At 33.6% G+C, this 19,211-nt stretch overlaps 1 pseudogene across 1 annotated transcript; it reads left to right on the forward strand.

Annotated features, from left to right (window-relative positions):
• Positions 1-16,157: 16,157 nt before the first annotated feature.
• On the forward strand, positions 16,158-18,828 carry LOC144345115 (uncharacterized; annotated as a pseudogene). Its single transcript, XR_014928239.1, has 3 exons — positions 16,158-16,714; positions 17,363-17,504; positions 18,060-18,828. The product of XR_014928239.1 is annotated as an uncharacterized LOC144345115 (transcript).
• The last annotated feature ends 383 nt before the right edge of the window (positions 18,829-19,211 follow it).

The raw sequence follows: 19,211 nt of genomic DNA on the forward strand, positions 1-19,211 counted from the left end.
CACTCTTCAATTCTCGACAAAGGAAGGAGGATATTCCTATTTTGTCAATATTACAACAGACTTCAGAACTGGAAGAATACCATTCTGTGGTGAATCAGTGTGCCCCAAAGATGCATGGGTTCTCATACAATGGAATGATGTGCAGGTAATTGTGTACTTGTATTAATCAACGTTGAAAGTAAAAAAAGCGGCTAACACATTAGTTGATTAAATCGGTATAAATATCATAAGTTTTATCACATTGAACACTACAGGAGAGAATAACATTGTTTACAAAACAACAGAATTGAAGACATGTGTAATTCACACGTTAATCTAATTTCAAAAGTTTACAACCACAGTTGATGTAGTACGTACCAAGCCTGTGTGACGCTATTAAGTCCATAGTGATATTATAATGCATGGCTGTTTTCTTTGTAGGCTTGTCTTAGCAGCAGCAATGCATTATAATGAAAATGGTGGACGAAATGCTGCTGTTACTAAGCATGCTTGTTATAAAATATCCAAAATTCACAAAAGGCAGTTACACAGTGCGTCAAGTAAAGGCAGAACCTACCTTCAGTGAGAACCAGTATAAAATGTTGTACGTGCATGTGCACTAGCAGCTTTATTGCATGACTTAAACTACTTAAAATCACAACCACAGCTCAGTTGTTCAACAAATAAAACAATAATTAAAAAACTAAATATACTTTATTACAGATTATGACAACTAATGCCACTGCAAGAGTGGTACAATGTACCATGTCACCACAGAGAGTTGGACAAACTTGTGTATTTTAATAAATTATTAAATAATAAAATGTTATTTAACTTTTCTTTTACCCCCCCCCCTCCTTCCTGGTATCGATTTCAAGTAATCACTGATCTTTGTTTATACCACTCTTTCCTTTATCACAATATCTGTTACCCGCTAATGCTATATGCAAATTTTACATTGTAAAATTAAAACTCATTGCGACCTAGCGACATGGCAGGAGCACAACCGGAAACGAGATGTTACGATCTTTGACATCTATCGCAAAGAACGACTCCTATATTGTTGTGTCACATGATCAGAAGTAAACAATTTTCCCATGAATAATATCGGGTTTTTAAAGGTTATGCTCGATAATCTTATTTTCTTAGTTCTCTTATGGGTCTTCATTCAACAATACCCATTCATAATATGCCAGTTTTTCGTCAGGACAAATTATCCCATGACGCAGCCATGCAGATTGATATGGTGTTTCAAAACTTGACAGTTGACACCATTCTAGCGATTCATTCATAGACTAGTGCCGAACTTTCTTGATAGGTTATAGTGCACGTGACTGAGCCAAAATACGTTAAGGATTGTGTTACTTCATCATAAAATGTGTTACCGCACCAACAAACAGTCGAAATGCGTGTCGTCACACAATTTAGATACGCACACGACGATATTCGAAAAGGATATTCATCTATTGTTGCTACAGAACGTTTTTACTAGTTATTAAAACAAGCAGCCTGTCGGCTGAGATAGCTCCGCTGTTAAGGATGCACATTTGAATTAAAGAACTGAAGATATCATAAAAGAATGAAGAATTTAAAAATATCATTTTTTACTAAAATTGCTCCGCTGTTAAGGATGCACATTTGAATTAAAGAAATGAAGAATTTAAAACTATCATTTTTTACTAAAATTGCCAAAAATATTTATCACAAAATGAACAAATTTGAGAGAAGTCTTGAGGTAGCACCTGTATAAGTAATATCAAAGCAATAAGACTAGTGGTTTTTCAACAATAAGTCAAAAATATTTTATTTCACCAAAAATTATTTAAATATTTATAAAAATTAGAGAGTCGAAGATATCATCACAAAAATGAACAAATTTGAGAAAGGTCTACTTGAGGTAATTGCTAGTTATTTAACTTATCTTTCATAAATGTTGGTGACTAATTAATGTGGAATGGTTTTAAAGTTACAATTTCTTTTCATTTTTCGGACATATTGGGGAAGGGAGTATTTGTGAAGATGTAATGTAAAATATTTTATTTTAGGTGGAATTAATTGTCGCTGAAAAGATTTTTTGAGTATTTTGTATGAAATTTATTTTCACTAAACCATTTCTTCAGTGAAAATAGCGAAAATTAATTCCAAATGGAAATAAGTATTTTACAGTATAATTAATGGCACATTTAGGGCAAGTTTTGTTTGCAAAAGTGGGTATTATTTATATTGAGGCAGAATATCTGTCAGAAGGGGTACAATTTACATACTAGAAAATCTGAAGGTAATATAAATATTACAAGCAGAATGAATGGTATTTGCCTTCACATTATATGTACCGATACAAGGATGTTTGGAAGTAGGGAAAAATTGTTTTGTGACCTGGTTTGTTTGTATTCATTACACCAGAGGTGGATAAGAAAATGAACTTTGAAAATAAATGATAATCAGTTTAATATTGTGATAAATTGATAGTATTCCATGTATAATTACATTGAATTACCGGTAATATAACAAAGAACCTGGGTAATATTTGACGGTTGAGTGGAGTGCTGTAAAGTTGTTTATATTGTACTGTATGTTTACATAAAATATAAATCTTAATAATGAACAAAATAATGTTTAATCATTAAATTTTAGTAGTGTATTCATCCTAGATTACAAATTTAAGTTACATTTCAATTATTATTCCAAGTATATAACTAGTACAACGCAACTACACAAGTAAAACTGTTAGTACAACTAAAAATACAGACAAGTGCAACATGCACATCAGTAACTACAAGTTGATACACCAGTTATATATGATTAATGTTTGTAATAACTGCAGTTTGTTTTCTGCATTGGACCTCAAGTGGTCCTGCTTTGAGTAAAGTTCTTGTTGCATATTTAATGTTTTTAAAAATGTCAACATAGTCAGGAAATTTGATGAATTCTGGCAGGAAACCGGTTAGTTCTTTTAGAGTAGAATCATTGGATTTCATATTAAGAAAACGTTTTCCATTTTCTTTGCATAATTCTTTTAAGGTTGTATTACCACACCTTGTACAGGTAATGATGTCGTCATCGTCTGTTGTGATGTGTGCACCACAAGTATTGAATTTCTTTAATTGAAATCACTTTCCCCTTGATTGTATTGTTGAAAATGTCTTCTATCAGTGCCTCACATACTTCTTGATTGTAAGCCACCTCTTCACATTCTTCTATCTCAGTGTCTGGTGGTGTTGTTTAGTACCTGTCATCATCTTCTGTTATTCTTAATTTTAATGGCTTGATTAGATATGACTTATATAATTCTGTAGAATGACAGAGGTCATTGTATAACATGATGAGGCACTTTTTCTGGCCAGAAACTGCATAAAGTTGGCGTTTCTGAGTGCAATTATAACTAGCCATTTGGGATATTTCATTCATTTTGATTATGTAACCTCTAAGTTGGTACATATTATCTCCAACTGGGTATTCATCAATAGTTTCCAGGTCAATTTCAGTGCATTTGAATGCACCACTTGGTGGGAAAGTTGGTTTTGTACCTTTTATGTTTTATGCATCTTGTATCACAAGTTTTGTGTTACCTGAACTTTCTATTTCTTTTTTTATATTACTCAATGTAACTGGCACAGCATTTGTTTGGAACTCTTTTAGTAGTAGTCTTTTTTTGGGGGGGGGGGGGCTGAAGCAGATTGCCTGTGTTCCTACATTATCATCTTCAGCATTTTGCAATCTAAAGGAGAAGAATTGCTTCTTTTTTTCCTTTTTTCATCGGGGAAATCCGATGTACGTAGCCAACAGCTGAATCGTTGAAACTGCTTGAAGGTTTCATCTGTATAAGAAAAATATATAAGTTTGATTAGACCAATAATTTGTTTGATATGTTGCAATGTGTAGAATGATATAAACATGAATAAATAAAATATTAATTACTATTGAATTTTTGGTTTGTGCAAAATCCACTGATTTTTACCAAAGAATAGTATAAAAAAGTCATTTACACCAAGTTTTAAAAAAAGTGTGTTTTTTTTTGCCTGTATTGTATCTAAATGAAAGTGTGAACCTTAAAAAGGTTGTTGCGATGTGAAAGTTTTTGAATTAATAATAATACAATTTTGCTATTTTAAGTAATAGTATTTTAAGTATATACATGTATTTTTGAACAGTAAATAATGGTAATGTTACGTAAATAATTGTTCGGTTTTTTTGTGAATTGAGGTTGTATGTAGCAATAGTTGATATGACATTGTAAAAATGTTAGTTATTATACTGAAAGATATTATATTGAATTTGTAATTAAGTGAACAAGTAGTGAGTCAATCATCAATTTCATAATTATGAAAATTTAATAGTTGAAATGGAGTTATTATTGTACATGATAGACTTAACAAGATAAAAAGTTGAGGAATTATTGATTTTTGAAGTAGGTGATCATTTTATGTTTCTGTTGTTTTTGTGCGCATAAATTGTCAGTAAATATAATTATATAGTATAATTTTTAGTAAGTTTGTAAAACATGAATTGAAATGAAAAAAATATAATATGAGACTTACATTTGGAATGAGTAGCTGGTAATGATTAAAGCTGAAATAGAAAATAAGGTACAAGTTATAAAGAGAATGTGCTTGAAGTTTTATGCTGCAAATTTATGCTTCTTAAAAAAAATGTATTTACTTAGAACGCGGTATTTTAGTTATCTTGACATAAACGTAGCGTTCTGATTAGAGTGCCCTTAACGGTAAAAACGTTGTTAAATAGGTCAACAGCTATAATGTGGAGCAAGTTGAACGTATTGATAACAAGTTTCTAACCCTTATGTGAAGCTTGAAAAATATTTTTTTATTTCATAGATAATTCGATTTTATTTTCGACTTGTTTTAAAATTTTGTTTTCATTGTGGTGTGGTGTAATTAGTGAATTACGTAAGAAGACTAGAATTTACAACTAGTACATGACGATTCAAATAAACTTAGTAGCCCTATGAGTTCCGTTAGTTGCAGTTTATGCATGGTTTATATGAGTGGTTGTGGAAATTCTTGACAATTGTAGAAGTGCGAAAGCAGTCATGGCGGTAATGATCTTGAGCATGAAGGTGTCAGACAACATTGCTACGCTGTTAGTATTGTCGGGGAAAAAATGATCTTTCTGAGTTTAACGTTTGAGTTTAACTTTTTAAAAAGAAATTTGCCGAATTTGCGCAAATGTTTATTTTATGAATGTTTACCCGGTCGTAGCTTATTAGTAGACTGACTTGACTGACAACGCGGCTTTTCCTTTTTACAGATTTGGTCGATTTTAGAGCTTAACGAATTAATCGTATAAACGACTATAAACTAATTAAAATTCTTAAATTATTAAGTTAAATAAGTGATTTCGCGATTATTTTCTTTCGAATGTTCACACGGTTCCAGATTACTAATAGACTGACTGGGAACCACAATCAGTCGACGTATAAACGATAATTAACGCGATTTCACTAATTTATTATATGGGGCCGCCATTTTGAATAAGAGAAGAGTTGCGAAACGCGGTGTTTTGAATTTGCTACAAATTGGGGGAAATGTACCTAATTGTTATAATTACAGTCAAATCACTCGTCTGGGCAATATAAAGTCGAACTTGACATGTAGGTGTGAGTAGTGCTTTCGCCGGTATATGTCTCGTAGGGTAGATCAATACTGCAAATTCATAAAGTTCATTTCTTTCTTGCAATGAGTTACAATGAATATTCATTTTGGTGGTCATGTTAATACTGTCAATGAAAGGCGTGTTTCTATCGTCAGCAAAAATCACAGAGTGTATTAACAAGATAAACATTGAGCGGAAATTTGCCAGCAATTTGTCACATATGTCAACCAATAAATAAACTTTGCCAATATCTGATGTTTTTGCAATTTGAATGGTACCTACAAACAATCGTCGGGAAAGTGAAAAACTACATCGTTTTGTCACATTATATTAGGCTAACTACTAAAAAAAATAGGGTAACTTCACCGTTTCAGTGCGAGAAAATCTCTTGCTTACAAACACCTAATTACACGAAGAACATAACACCGGGAGTTGATGAAATCGAAATCGTCATTAACTCAGGAGCCAATCAAAGATTTTTTACAGTTAGATGAAAATGTTATTAAATATTTATGCGTAGGGGATTTTCAATACAAAAACGAAAAAAATCCGGCTGAATTGTATAAACGGTTGGCTTTCATCTTAACGGACCGATTACTTATGATACTTTGTTTGTAGGAACTTGTTTCTCTATTTAGTTTTGCGTTGAAAATGACGAGCTTCATATACTATATAGTAGTAAATATTGGCAGATTATGGGTTTTTTTTTAATTATCTTGCGCGCAAGCTGAGTATGTTGGAGATGCGGCCTTTCTTTTCATCAGATATAGTAACACTATTGTTTTTAGAGTTTAGCATTTTAATCAAATGATGTAGCGAACTAGTATTTGTTAAACCATATAACTATATTAGCGAATTTGAACGACTAATTTATTTCGAAATGTTCACATGGTTTTATATTAGTGATTGAGCGACTGGTAGCGTGAGTCCCTCTTTCATTAGATATGGTACAAAGTTGTTTTAAGTATAATTTGACGTATTGTTCATATAAAACATCCAACGATTTGCTAATGTTTAAATCATATAACTTTATTAACGAATTTGAGAATTATTTAGTAATAGACTGATTTGGCAGCGCAGTTTAGGTATGGTACATTGTTGTTTTAGAGCCTAACTAATAGACGATACTACGAATGCACGCGATTATTTTAAGGAAGGATCTGAGAAACGTTACCGCTTGAAAAGGTGTTAACATACTTTTCGCTGTCTAATTAACACGATGTGGTGAATTATTCCAAAATGTGGACGTATATTATGTCTGTGATGGAAAGAGTATCAGTAACGGACATTTTGCTATTTAGTGAAAGTAATCATAAATTATTCGAGAAACTTATGAAGATTTTAAAAACTGACGAAGAGTGCTAATGATGGGCATTTTGGGATCTGGTAAGTTGTTAGGAATTATTCCAGAAACTTTGAAGATTTTAAGAAGAAAGTGAAACTGATATAAAAAATGACAACTTACCTATAATGGCAGAACAAAGTTGACGCTTCTTTGCAGTAGGTGATAAGGACGAGAGAAAATTGACAATATCTCAACAGAGATGAATGTGAGGTGCATGCATGCATTTGATATGAATATCGGTCGAATGCAACGAAAGATCACAGAAATTTTTCTTTTATTATTGTCTTGGCCAATGGGGAACGTGCATTTGTATATACCAATCAATGGTAGCGGTTTCCATAATGCGTGATATTGCTCCAATGGGAAAAGGTGCTGTAAAGTTTGAAGCAGATCAATGGAAATTTAAATAAACAGTCACGTGTTAAACGTAATCACATGGTACATAATCGTGTGACACGTGGTGTAAGTAGCAAACAATGAAATACAAATAAAGTCACATGGTCGATTGTGATATTGTGTGTGTTGTCGTCAGTAAGCTAACGTGGCGACATAACAAAAGTATTATAATGTAATATTTTAATCCTCGTCTTTGCTGGTTTCGCGCCCACATAGTTGTGTGAAACTCATGTAATGAATCGTTTTGTGTTTTTTCAACTGTCTATACAAGTTTCGCGCTGATAACATGTTTAGGTTGAAAATTCAGAAACTTTTTCGGGACATAAATAAATAGCTATAGCGAAAATAAATGCATTTTGAATGGATAGTAACACCGTGTGAATTACTTGTTAATGCAACATTGAATTTTTGTCTTTACTAGTTTTAGATTCATAGGTTAGTATCAAATTCTGGCGAAATGTTGTCCGACAGTTGTGAATAGTGTACGTGTGGAATCGTTGTTTCGTTGATTACAGATTTTGGAATGATTTGTTAATGAAAATGTTTATATTTTCGGTGAATGTTTAGTAAGTATTGTGCGTTGTAACAAGATGTTCTATGATCATAGTCTAATTGCCTTTATATATATATTATCTATTTTATAAAGGCATAACTAATCTTATTCTTAATTAAGATATTCAAATATTCTGAACGTGGGAAAGGTAAAATAAAGTTATTCCCTTCGAATGTTTTCAACGTAATACTTGGGCGCATTAATTAAAAATAAATAAATAAAGTATTCGTTGAGGTTGATAAACGCGTAACTAATCTTAATTAAGATATCCAAATATTCTGAACGTGGGAAAGGTAAAATAAAGTCATTCCCTTGGACGCATTAATTTGTGGAACCACATCGAGGTCACGACTCGATTAGCCTTGCTCAACTGGTTAGTAACCAGTTTTGTGATTGGTTGTTGACAAATGCTGAACAGGCCACGCCTCCAACTGTACCGTGCGTTCGAGCAAACCGTTAGGAATTCCTAAATGGAGTCAATTTGTGTAGTTTTCTTGATTTATTCTGCAGATATCGGTAAAATGTAGGTAAAGCTTTGGCGAAATTTGAAGGAGCAACTAATATTCTTTAACCTGGTATTTTTTATAGATTTTATATTTCATTCTTTTTGTCTGTTTTTCGAGTTTAAAAAATATGAGCTGGCTGGAGCCTTCATCCCTTGTCTATTTCTTACACTAGATACCAGCCGATACCCCCCCCCCCCCCCCCCGCTCATAGAGGCTGCGTACTACAGTTGATTATAGTTCCTGGGCTCCCTATGGTGTAACATGAACACAAGTATTGATTGTCTTTATTTTCAAGATGGCGACGCGCATAGACACAGATAAATTCTATATTTTGAAACAATGCTGACAGATATGTGGCTTCGTTTTTTGCAAGTATTGATGACCTGAGGATATGGGTAACTCTTGATTAGACAGTTCGAAATTGGCTGCTTTTTTGAGTATATTGGAGATAGAAAGCCTGATAAATGTAGTCTTTTGTTTACATTTATTTTGAGGAGTTTGAGTTGGCCAACATGTGTTTTATTGACCAGAATTCTATTGCATACACATGTGTATCTTTAAATTAAATAAATATTTAGAATTTTTTAACTTTTTTTTTATGTATCCAATTGCTAACTAACATTGTCGTCTATGCAGCTATGATTAGTGGTATGAGCCCTGAAGGGATGTTTTACAGTTCAATGATGGTGCTGACAATATTTTTGTATTGAAGAAGTATACATGATTTATTGAATATATAGAACCTTTAATACAGAGGCATATGAAAATGTAATTGCTCATAAACAAAGAGTGTTTCTCAGCATTAGTGACATTGTAAAAGCCTTGTAATGTTGTGCAATAAAATGTAGGTTATTATATGTAGTTTAGCAGAATATGTACTTTTTAGTACCAATAACTATAAAAGCAATCATAATTTTCATTTAAAAAATAATCAGAATATTCACATAGGAATAATTGTTCATTAATAATTGTTTTGTTTTTTTGTAGTTGTCATTTGAGTTGTAAAATGTTTTTGTTGCCATCCACGATGTGAAGTGACACCTTGGTAGTTGACATCCACTATGTGAGATGGCAGCTTGGTAGTTGACATCCACGATGTGAGGTGAGACATTGGTAGTTGACATCCACAATGTGAGGTGAGATATTGGTAGTTGACATCCACGATGTGAGGTGACACCTTGGCAGTTGATATCCACGATGTGAGGTGACACCTTGGTAGTTGACATCCACGATGTGAGGTGACACCTTGGTAGTTGACATGCACGATGTGAGGTGAAACCTTGGTAGTTGACATCCAAGTTATAAAATGTGTTTAGTAGTTAAGGTAGCGAGACTATTATTTGTGTTGAAAATTATGATTTTCACATTTATTTATTAATTGATGAAATGCACTATAAACTTTCATCTGACAAAGTCAACGTAACCTAGAATGTCATGTAAGTTGGTTAAAATGTAGATTTTCTGAAGGGAAGCAAGGCAGCTTCAGTAGTGTTTTCTAAAATCAACAACACAGATTTAATTTGTGTGCCTATAAGTTTCAAAGATTAACAACTCAAGACAAGGCAATGTTAGGATGTGTTATCAGTAGCTATCTGACACACAATGAGTGTTTGAGTGGTTTGTCTCCGCCCCCGTTTATTTCACGGATTAGTCATTTGCATATGAATGTGTCAGACACAAGGTCACACAGCCACTGAAAAAAATCATTGATTTTAGTGTTTTCATCTGCCGTTTTATCGAACTATAGCTATCCCATTCCTTTATTTTTTTGGTTTCCAATAGCCTTACACATTTGGACGCCCCTACACATGTTAAAACAGACCTTGATAGGAAAATAAATCGCTTGTGCAGATAAACAAGCTTGAAAATCTTTGCTGTGACTTCATGGACGTTTTCTAGGAGTTTATGTTTTTCAAAATACAAGGTCTTTAACAAAAAATAACGTATACTTATTGTCGTCGGATTAACACCAAATTTTCACAGCTTTAAGGTGACAATGAGAGGAACTTGAATGTGTCCAGACAAACTATTTCATGGATTATTTACCAATGTGTTGTGGTTTGAGTTGGGGTCAATGCGACTAAAACAGAAATTAAAACTCAGGACACTACTTTTCAAAACGCGTTACTTGAATAAAACTGACCAGACACATTCAATTTACCAGACTATTGAACAACTAGGAAAAGTGAAAACAAAACTTCTTATCACCAGCATAAATGCGTAATTATTTTTTTTACCAAAAAAGTAATTTTTCACTTTTGATTAAGTAACGCACCGTAGAATGCAGATATGGGCATAACAAACACACCTTTGAAAAGCTTGAAGTCTGGCGATTCCAAAAATATATACTTTCCTGGGTCTATTTGTAGTCATTTGGTCCCAATTAAAAGATGAAAACAAGTATGCAAATAATAGTCCCGCTACCTTAACATGCATGATGTGTGATGGCACCTTGGTATATCTGTCACATGGTACTTGGCATAGGTCTTTACATATCTGTCACATGGTACTTGGCATAGGTCTTTACTAATCTGTCACACTGTACTTTGCATAGTTCTTTACATATCTGTATGTGGATGTAGTACATAGCAGCTGATAGTGATACTTACAACTGTGCTGTAATTAGTTTGTGGTCAGATATAACAGAATCAATTATACCAGTTGTACATTTAACATTGCTAAATGCTAGGTCAATTGTGGTACCATACACAGTAGTTGCATTTGAGATGAGTTGATTACATTGCAACAAATTATCCAATGATCGTATCAACGCTCTGTTTTCAGCAGCTGCAGCATTAATGTTAAAATCACCAATGATCAAAAACGGTTTTGCTGGATTTATAAAAATGTTTAATAATATTGACCTTTTCTTCTTTAAGACTGTCAGCAGTGCAGGAACATGCCTTGTATAGAACAAATAACTGTAGTGATCTTGCATCATCAGATTCAATTTTCACACATGAAAATTCAATATTTTTTGTTGAATAATGGCTTGCAGACAGAATATTATATGTTTTTTTAATATATATAGCTAGTCCATGAGGTGGTCGAGTAGAATTCTGATAATTTCTTATGACATGAAATCCATCAAGTGCATAACTTTCAATAGCATCACTCTGAATTAAACGAGACTCTGCAATACATATAATGTCAGCAGCATTGAAGTTTTGGTCAGGTTTGATGTCTTTAAAATGTTTATGTAGAGAGCATATATTGTTAAATATTACTCTGTTCACTATCAGGCATATCATACACTGGCATATAATTACAACAAAGTTTTCTTTCTGTGCGCAGTCTGTGCATTTCGTCTGTTGTAGATGGATAAATAGAAATCTTACTTTCATTCAACTCCAGAATGTGCAAGTTATTCAAGTTTGTTACTCTACTGAAAGCAGTATAGTGAGATTGTGCTAATTTCTTGTACCCATATGTATAACAGCTTTAGGCAAGGTGTATCCTTGGCACTTATGAATTGTTCTTGCTGCAGATGGACATAGTGGAAATTGCTGCCTTGTAACATGTGCACGGTGGACCGGAAAAGTTCGTGTTATGGCAAATATCGGTATGCAATTCTTGTCAATAGATCTTCTATAAAAACATTTGTATTTTTGTCTCCAGTTCTGACCAATTTTGTTATCAATAAATTTGACCCAAAGTATGGCTGGTTTGGTACTGTTTTCTTTGAATTTAATGTGTTTGAGAACACATGTTGCACCATTTGTTAATCCATCTTCTACATCTAAATAAACTGTACAATCATACTGTAAATCAACAGATAGCTTTAGCTTTGTTGGAAGACCGCCTGTTTCTAGATGTGTAGTATATTTTTTGTCATTATTCAAGTGACCCAGGGTGACTTGTTTAACTTCATCACCCACATCTCCAATAACACTTGACAAAGCTGATACAACTATCTTTTCAGATGTTGCATTATCATAAACAGTTTCATTGTATATATTAACCTCATTATTGTTCTGAACATATGCGGTGCGGTATATGGATAGTCAGGATCTGTGGCATTTACAATTCTACATTTTAAGATGTTGATATCTTCCTCTTGCCTTCTCTTAATCTATTCAAGAGATGAGCAAATGTTTGATCATCTTTCTGACGCATGATTTCGGTGAGTTCATACATTACAAAGTACTCTTTCCAAAAATGTGTTGCAAGTGCAGTATGACCCTGAGTTAGGTTCTTGTAAATCCATGTGTATGATACAGGTTCCAATTGGAATATCTTTATCTGTTTACAACGTAGATCAAATCTTCTGAACAATTCATTGCTGACTAAAGAAATTTCATCTATAATTACAAATTCCAGGTGTTTATATTTATTGTACAAAGCATTGTCTTTTTCAGGACCTAATTTTGTAAACTTCTGTTGTACAGGAATAGCATATCCTTATATATTACATTCTGCAGTCCCAGTTGGGCCACACTTCAATACTCTGATGTTTTCTAAGTCATCAATATCTTGTGATATGTAATATCTGTGTAGTGCTTGATAGAGTGCTCTTATATAAAAATTCTTAAAGGTGTATTATTTGTCTTAATCGAATGAGTAACATGAAGAAAAAATTCTTTGTTTTATATTCAACATTCTGATAATGTTAAGATACTCAGAGTCTGGTATGCATCCTTTCAACAGATTATCACTAACTTTTGAAGGGACTCCAATGTCCTGTGCAATATCATAATTTTGTTGCTGTACAGTTGGTCTCATTTCTCCATGGATAGAACAAGAGCAGCTGTTCTCTGTAGTAATTTTCCTTGTCAACTTTTTCATTGTAACGAACATAACGGATAACTCTAGGATTTGTCCTCGATTTAATTGTTATTCCATTAGAGAATGTAATATTTATCTTTTGTTGTGAGTAATCATGACCAGTGTCTGACATATCTTCAAAATCCATGTCAACCTCATTAACAATATCATCATCATGATTGTCATCATAAGGACGAGTGCCTTGTAATGATCTAGGATACTGGACATTCAATTCAGATATATAATCAGCCAAACACCAATTCTCTAGCTGCTTTGGTCTCATTTAAGCAAATGTGTTCTATCTTCGCAAGTTGAAGTGTTTATAAAAACGACTTCTCGTGTTTTCTTAATCAAAGGCAGTTGTAATGCTAAATAGACAGCCTCTTGTGCACATATTTCTGTAGCATTCAAAAACTGATTTCCAATAAAGCGTACTTGACGTCGAATATCCTTATTATCACCTCTTTACATGCATTGTGTAGTAATGTACTCATACCCTTGGCACTTTTACTTATATAATTTGTTATATAAATTGCACAAGCATAGGGGTCAAGTACAAACTGAATGTCGTGATTTGCTTTCCATGCACCAAGTAATAATTTCGTATATGGATTAATTCTTATTTCAGAGATTTTTGGACCTTTAATTGTAGTTTGAATAGTTTTTAGATATTCTTCCTCATTGCACCAAAGGGTATGCATGAAATCTTCAAAAGACATATTACAATCATCTTTCACATCAATTGTTTGTTTGATTTTGTCATACAATTCCATGCAGCGTTCTCCTTCGTAAGGCTCTAAAATAGTTGTCTTTGACATTGGAGGCATTGGAAATCCAATCTGCATATAGCTTTTCCATTTTTTCTACATGACATAGAATGTTTGTGTTTCTGTAAATTAAGTAAATCTTTCTGTTCGCCAGACAAAGACTCGGTACATGATATATAATTGTCTACATAGTTTTCAATCTGTTTATTTTCATCTGAACCATATAACGGACTGTCTTAATCGTTTGTGTAATCTTTCTTGTCAATCAACTTTCCTAACATTATAATTAAATCATTCCACTTTGTATCTGCAGCAGACAATGGCATAAACCATGTTGGTAAACCAAGCTGCTGTATGCATGCCATAATATCTTTTCTACAGTGATCTAAATATGGTGAAGAATTTCTTATTGTGCGGAAAATGTTGTAACCTTCATTAAGCTTTGCTATATCATTTCGTGTATTTTCATTGAGCATCTGATCAGCAGTATATTTTTTGCCCTTATTCTGTACTCTTTTCATAACAAGAGTTCCTTTGTCTGCAACTTGCTTAATCTGTTACTTTTTAGCTTTGAAAAATAGATTAGGTACATTGCTTGCCACTCTACGATCTTCGACACGAAGTTCCCATTTACAAATATCACTATAGTTCAGTTTAACCAAGCTTTCATTTCTCTCATCACACTTGCGCCTTTCACCACAGTATAGTGTCGGAAATGATAAAGCCTCAGCATCTTTATCTTGAAATAAGCTTAATGGAGTCTGACCTTCACCTGGTGCAAATGTTAATGTTTTGTATCTATCAATGTTTTCCTCGTCCAGTATTGTATCTTGGTTACCTACAGTATTTTCATCAGGGTCCATTTCACCATCATTATCGTCATCATTATTATCATCACTACCATCATCAACAACATCATCGCTATTATTTTCAGGGTTCGTTGCATTTTGAATTTCATTGATATTTTGTAACCAACAGTTTTCATCAATATTTATGTTTGCATTTTTATACAGATCTTTTTGCATCAGATAATGTAAAGCACAAAGAACTGCCATTGGTCTCACATTCTGTTGTACTACAGCTGTTTTGTATGCAAGCTTTCTTTTCAATTTAATGGGTATTGTTGCAGCTTGATCATAAAATCTTGGCAGAGACTGTACAGTGGGTGCTATGCCAACAGGTACATTGACAACTGATCCATGAAGCTGCAATTGGCCTCCTCTAGGCAATTCATAAAGTGTCATGAAAGGAATTCTTAGTGAAATTAATCGTTCTTCAAGTGCATGTAATAACAATTCAGACGGTTTCACATGAAAACCCAAACCATTTGCAAGAGATAGTCTTGGAACTTTGTTTTGCTTTATAGATTCTCTACATGTGTTGCATAACCATTCTTTTTCATCAACCGATAATTTGCCAGTAAAGCAAGACTGTTTTATTTCAGCTGTTATATTTGGTAATGCAGGTATCCAAGAAACCGAGTGGTAAAACCATGTCTGGTGACAGCAAGTACATATATAAATTGGTCCAAGTGATATTTTTGATGAAAAATTTGAATACAATCATGTATATTATCACCATACTTTTGTCTGCTTGATAAAGAATATTCATGTTCTTTGTATTCTGGATTATTTCGTTTATCTGATATTTGGTGTGCCACACACTCATTTTCCAATTGTCTGACAATGGTGTTTGATCGCCTCTGAACTTTTGCAACTCTTTCAATTTCTTTGTACGCAGCATTTTGTCGTTTTCGACGTTTCGCCTTAAGTTCGTTGAGTGGAAACCCCGGAAAACACTAAACCAGTTGAAAAACACTAAACCTATTGAAAAAATACTAAACCCTTCGTAAAGGGCGAATTATGGATATACCATGATCGTTCAGTTGAGTATTTATGAGAAGAAAGCTAAAGAAAAATCCCTTTATGATAGAGGCCAGGGCCGCAGCTGATTTGGCAGCAGGACGCCCTCTATGTTAGATACTAGTATATCGCGCCCCAAACCAAACATTTTATTTTATTTATTTCTATATTTACAAATTATGAACACAGCAATTGGCATATTTTTAGATTTGAAATTCTTAAAACTACATCATGTCACATTCAGTCCTTGTTGTAGATAAACATCGTGACATGTCAGAGGAAATATTTAACAATACATCAAACCATTTACACCATCACACTTTAGTCTGGTTCCCTGCCCCATTTCAACGCTGAGGGCGGTTTTAGAAAAGGGTCAGGTACGGGGTATTACATCCAAGGCGGTTATTGGTAGTTACGTACGGAACATCTGATTCGTCACTGAGACAATTCAACATGGCGGCTTCCATGGACATGGAGTTTGTTATGAAAATAAAGATTGCTTTAGCACATGTAAACGCAAACAGTCATTCATGTTACACATATTTAAGACCAAAGCAAGTTGATTGTTTGAAGGCATCCACTGATAGTGATTGTATAGGCTTGTTGCCTACCGGTTATGGAAAATCACTGATTTTTGAGTGCCTTCCCTACATGTCAGCTTCACACAGTCCCAGGACAGTGATCTTGATCTCGCCATTGAATGCGGTTAAAGGTCAGTGCGGTTAAATCCGGAGTTTGACTGTAGTTTGTCCAGTTTCATTAGTTGTGAGTATTTGTATACACTGTCTCACCCAGAACTCTTCGCCGTATTTCGTGGCGACATTTGGCAACATATTGTTGTTGACGAAGTACACTGTGTAGTACAATGGGGAAGTGATTTCCGTCCGGAATATCGAAATCTGAAAGACCTACGGGCATTATTCACAAAGGTAAATTTAAGTTATTTTGTTAACTATAAATACTAACTTGGATATGACTTCTACTGTTTAACGATTGTTTTCCATATTCTGTATGATATGGTATGTTATTGTTGTTGTTGTATAGTAAATAACAAATTGGTCCTCTGATGGTTTTACCAATAAAAAAATAAAGTGAACATTTCATCAAATATTTATTTGTTAATTGTTATATATATAAATCATTTGTTCCGGGTTTATAAGCAGCTTTGTCTATAACATTTAGGTAAACAATGTGGCTGTTGCCTCATCAAATGACACACTGAAAGATCAGACACGTGATAAGTGTGTGTTCTTTATCAAATTGGTGAATGCAGTTCACTTTACACTTAAGCCAAATTTGTATAAAAGATATAGCGACTGTGCCCCTTTAACTGTATTTGCTATATTAGATGTTTATCTCCAACACAAGAACAGATAAGCCATCAAAATTTGTTGTATACTGTTCTGTATATTAATAATTTGTGCATTTTTTTTACTATAAATGCACCTCTGTCATTTAACTAGCATATGATATTCTGTTACATTACCTTTGCCACAACAATTAACTTGAGCCATTTGGCTATTTCATATCAACTTGCATATTGACAATTTATATATCATACTTTTATCATTAAGCAGATGAAGAAAGAGGTGATCGATGGCATGCAGACCATGAATTGTGGTATCAGATTGTTATTTGCAACTGAGGCATATGGGATGGGTGCAGATCCAAAACAAGTCATGCGAATTATCCATGCTGGTGTACCAAGAACAATGGAAAGTATGTTAAAATGCATGTAGTTCAGTCTAAATGTAGTAATGCAATGTTACGCACAAAATTCATGAATGTGTAAAACCAAGTTCCTTTATTGTGTGCATGATCTTATTATACTACTTGTAAGTGTTGCTAACATTTTGAATGTTTTATTTGTTTTGATTATTTAATGACCACAAGCAATTGGTTGGTTCAAGAGAATCTGAAGTCCCAATAATCCTATAATCCTGTCATGAGTGTAGTTATTGGATGACGATGATGGCTAGGAAAGTTATTTTATGATGAAATGCCACAGGTTACATCATAGAATGAATATAACAATTGATGTCAGTCACCCAAGAGAACTCATGAAAATTTGCTCAATATGAGAAGTGCATCTTCAATAGAAGTGTACAATAAACTAAACTTTTCCTGTACTGTATAGAGATATATTACCATGTCATTTACCTATGCATATGCTCTAGTAATACAGCAAATACAGTCCAGTACCATATTGCACTATTTTTGTAACTTGTAGTGAAGCTACTTAAATGTTAAATACAATTCTCATTTGTTCATTAGGATACATTCAGGAAGTTGGCAGATGTGGGAGAGATGGGGAAGAATCTGAGGCTATTTTGTACTACGCATCTGACATAGCACACAATGTGAAAGGCATGACTGAGGAAATGAGGAAATACTGTACAACAGATGAATGTCGTAGAGTGTCACTAGCCTCACATTTTGGTCAGGAATTTCCCAAGGACTATATCATTAAACATCAGTGCTGTGACAATTGCAAGCTATTGTGTGACTGTACCATCTGTGATTCTTCAGTTTCATTATCATCAGGCTGTACATCAGATCCTATTGTTGCGGGCTGTTAGCAGCCATCAGGAGCAGAATCTGATGCTGATGAAAGTGATTTTGATGATCACAAAGCACAGGTAATATGTGATGTATTATTACAGTATTTTGAAGCTGAAAATAACATCTGTAATGCACCTTCTCCTTCAGTTGTCACAGGATTGACACCATCTTTAGCGGAGAAGATACTCCAATCGCAAGTTTTTGATTTCTGATTTTTATTTGGAGGATCAATATGTTGATAATATAATTTCTCTTATTTTGCAAGTGTAGAAAGAGGAGAATCTTTATAGTTATGTACCTCAAATTTTCACTGGAAACTGAGGGGAAATGTTATTTGCTCATGTGTTTGCTTCCAGTTGAAAGCATACAAATTAATATATATGTATATATGGGTGCTTCAAGACATGCATATTCAAAACAATAGTGAGACATTTTGTTAGAGCAGGGTTTCATGCTGTAAAAATAAGGATAAATTCTGAAAGTTGATCACTTTGTTGGATGTGTTGATGGAGTACTGTTACGTATAATCAATAAAGTGACCAAAGACTAATTTATCCTTAATATGGCAACTCACTTATTGTTAGCATGTAGTGATACTCTATATATTGTCAATGTATATACTGATTGGGAGCTCAAACAATGGCATGCAACACATTGATAAAACAATACTGTTTTCAACTGGATGTCCAATACTCTTTGACAATGATTTCTAGTTCATGAAAAAAGATGTGTGTTTGTATGATACATTTTATCACACACATCAATTAAGCGCTGTGCCTTAGTGTTCATAATCCCCCTCAGTTTTCAGTGATATACCTTACTTTGACAATATATTTCACCTAAGTTTTGAATCTGTGTGTCTTG

This window comes from Saccoglossus kowalevskii, chromosome 22 (assembly GCF_978046115.1).
Source record: "Saccoglossus kowalevskii chromosome 22, keSacKowa6.1, whole genome shotgun sequence".
NCBI lineage: Eukaryota > Metazoa > Hemichordata > Enteropneusta > Harrimaniidae > Saccoglossus > Saccoglossus kowalevskii.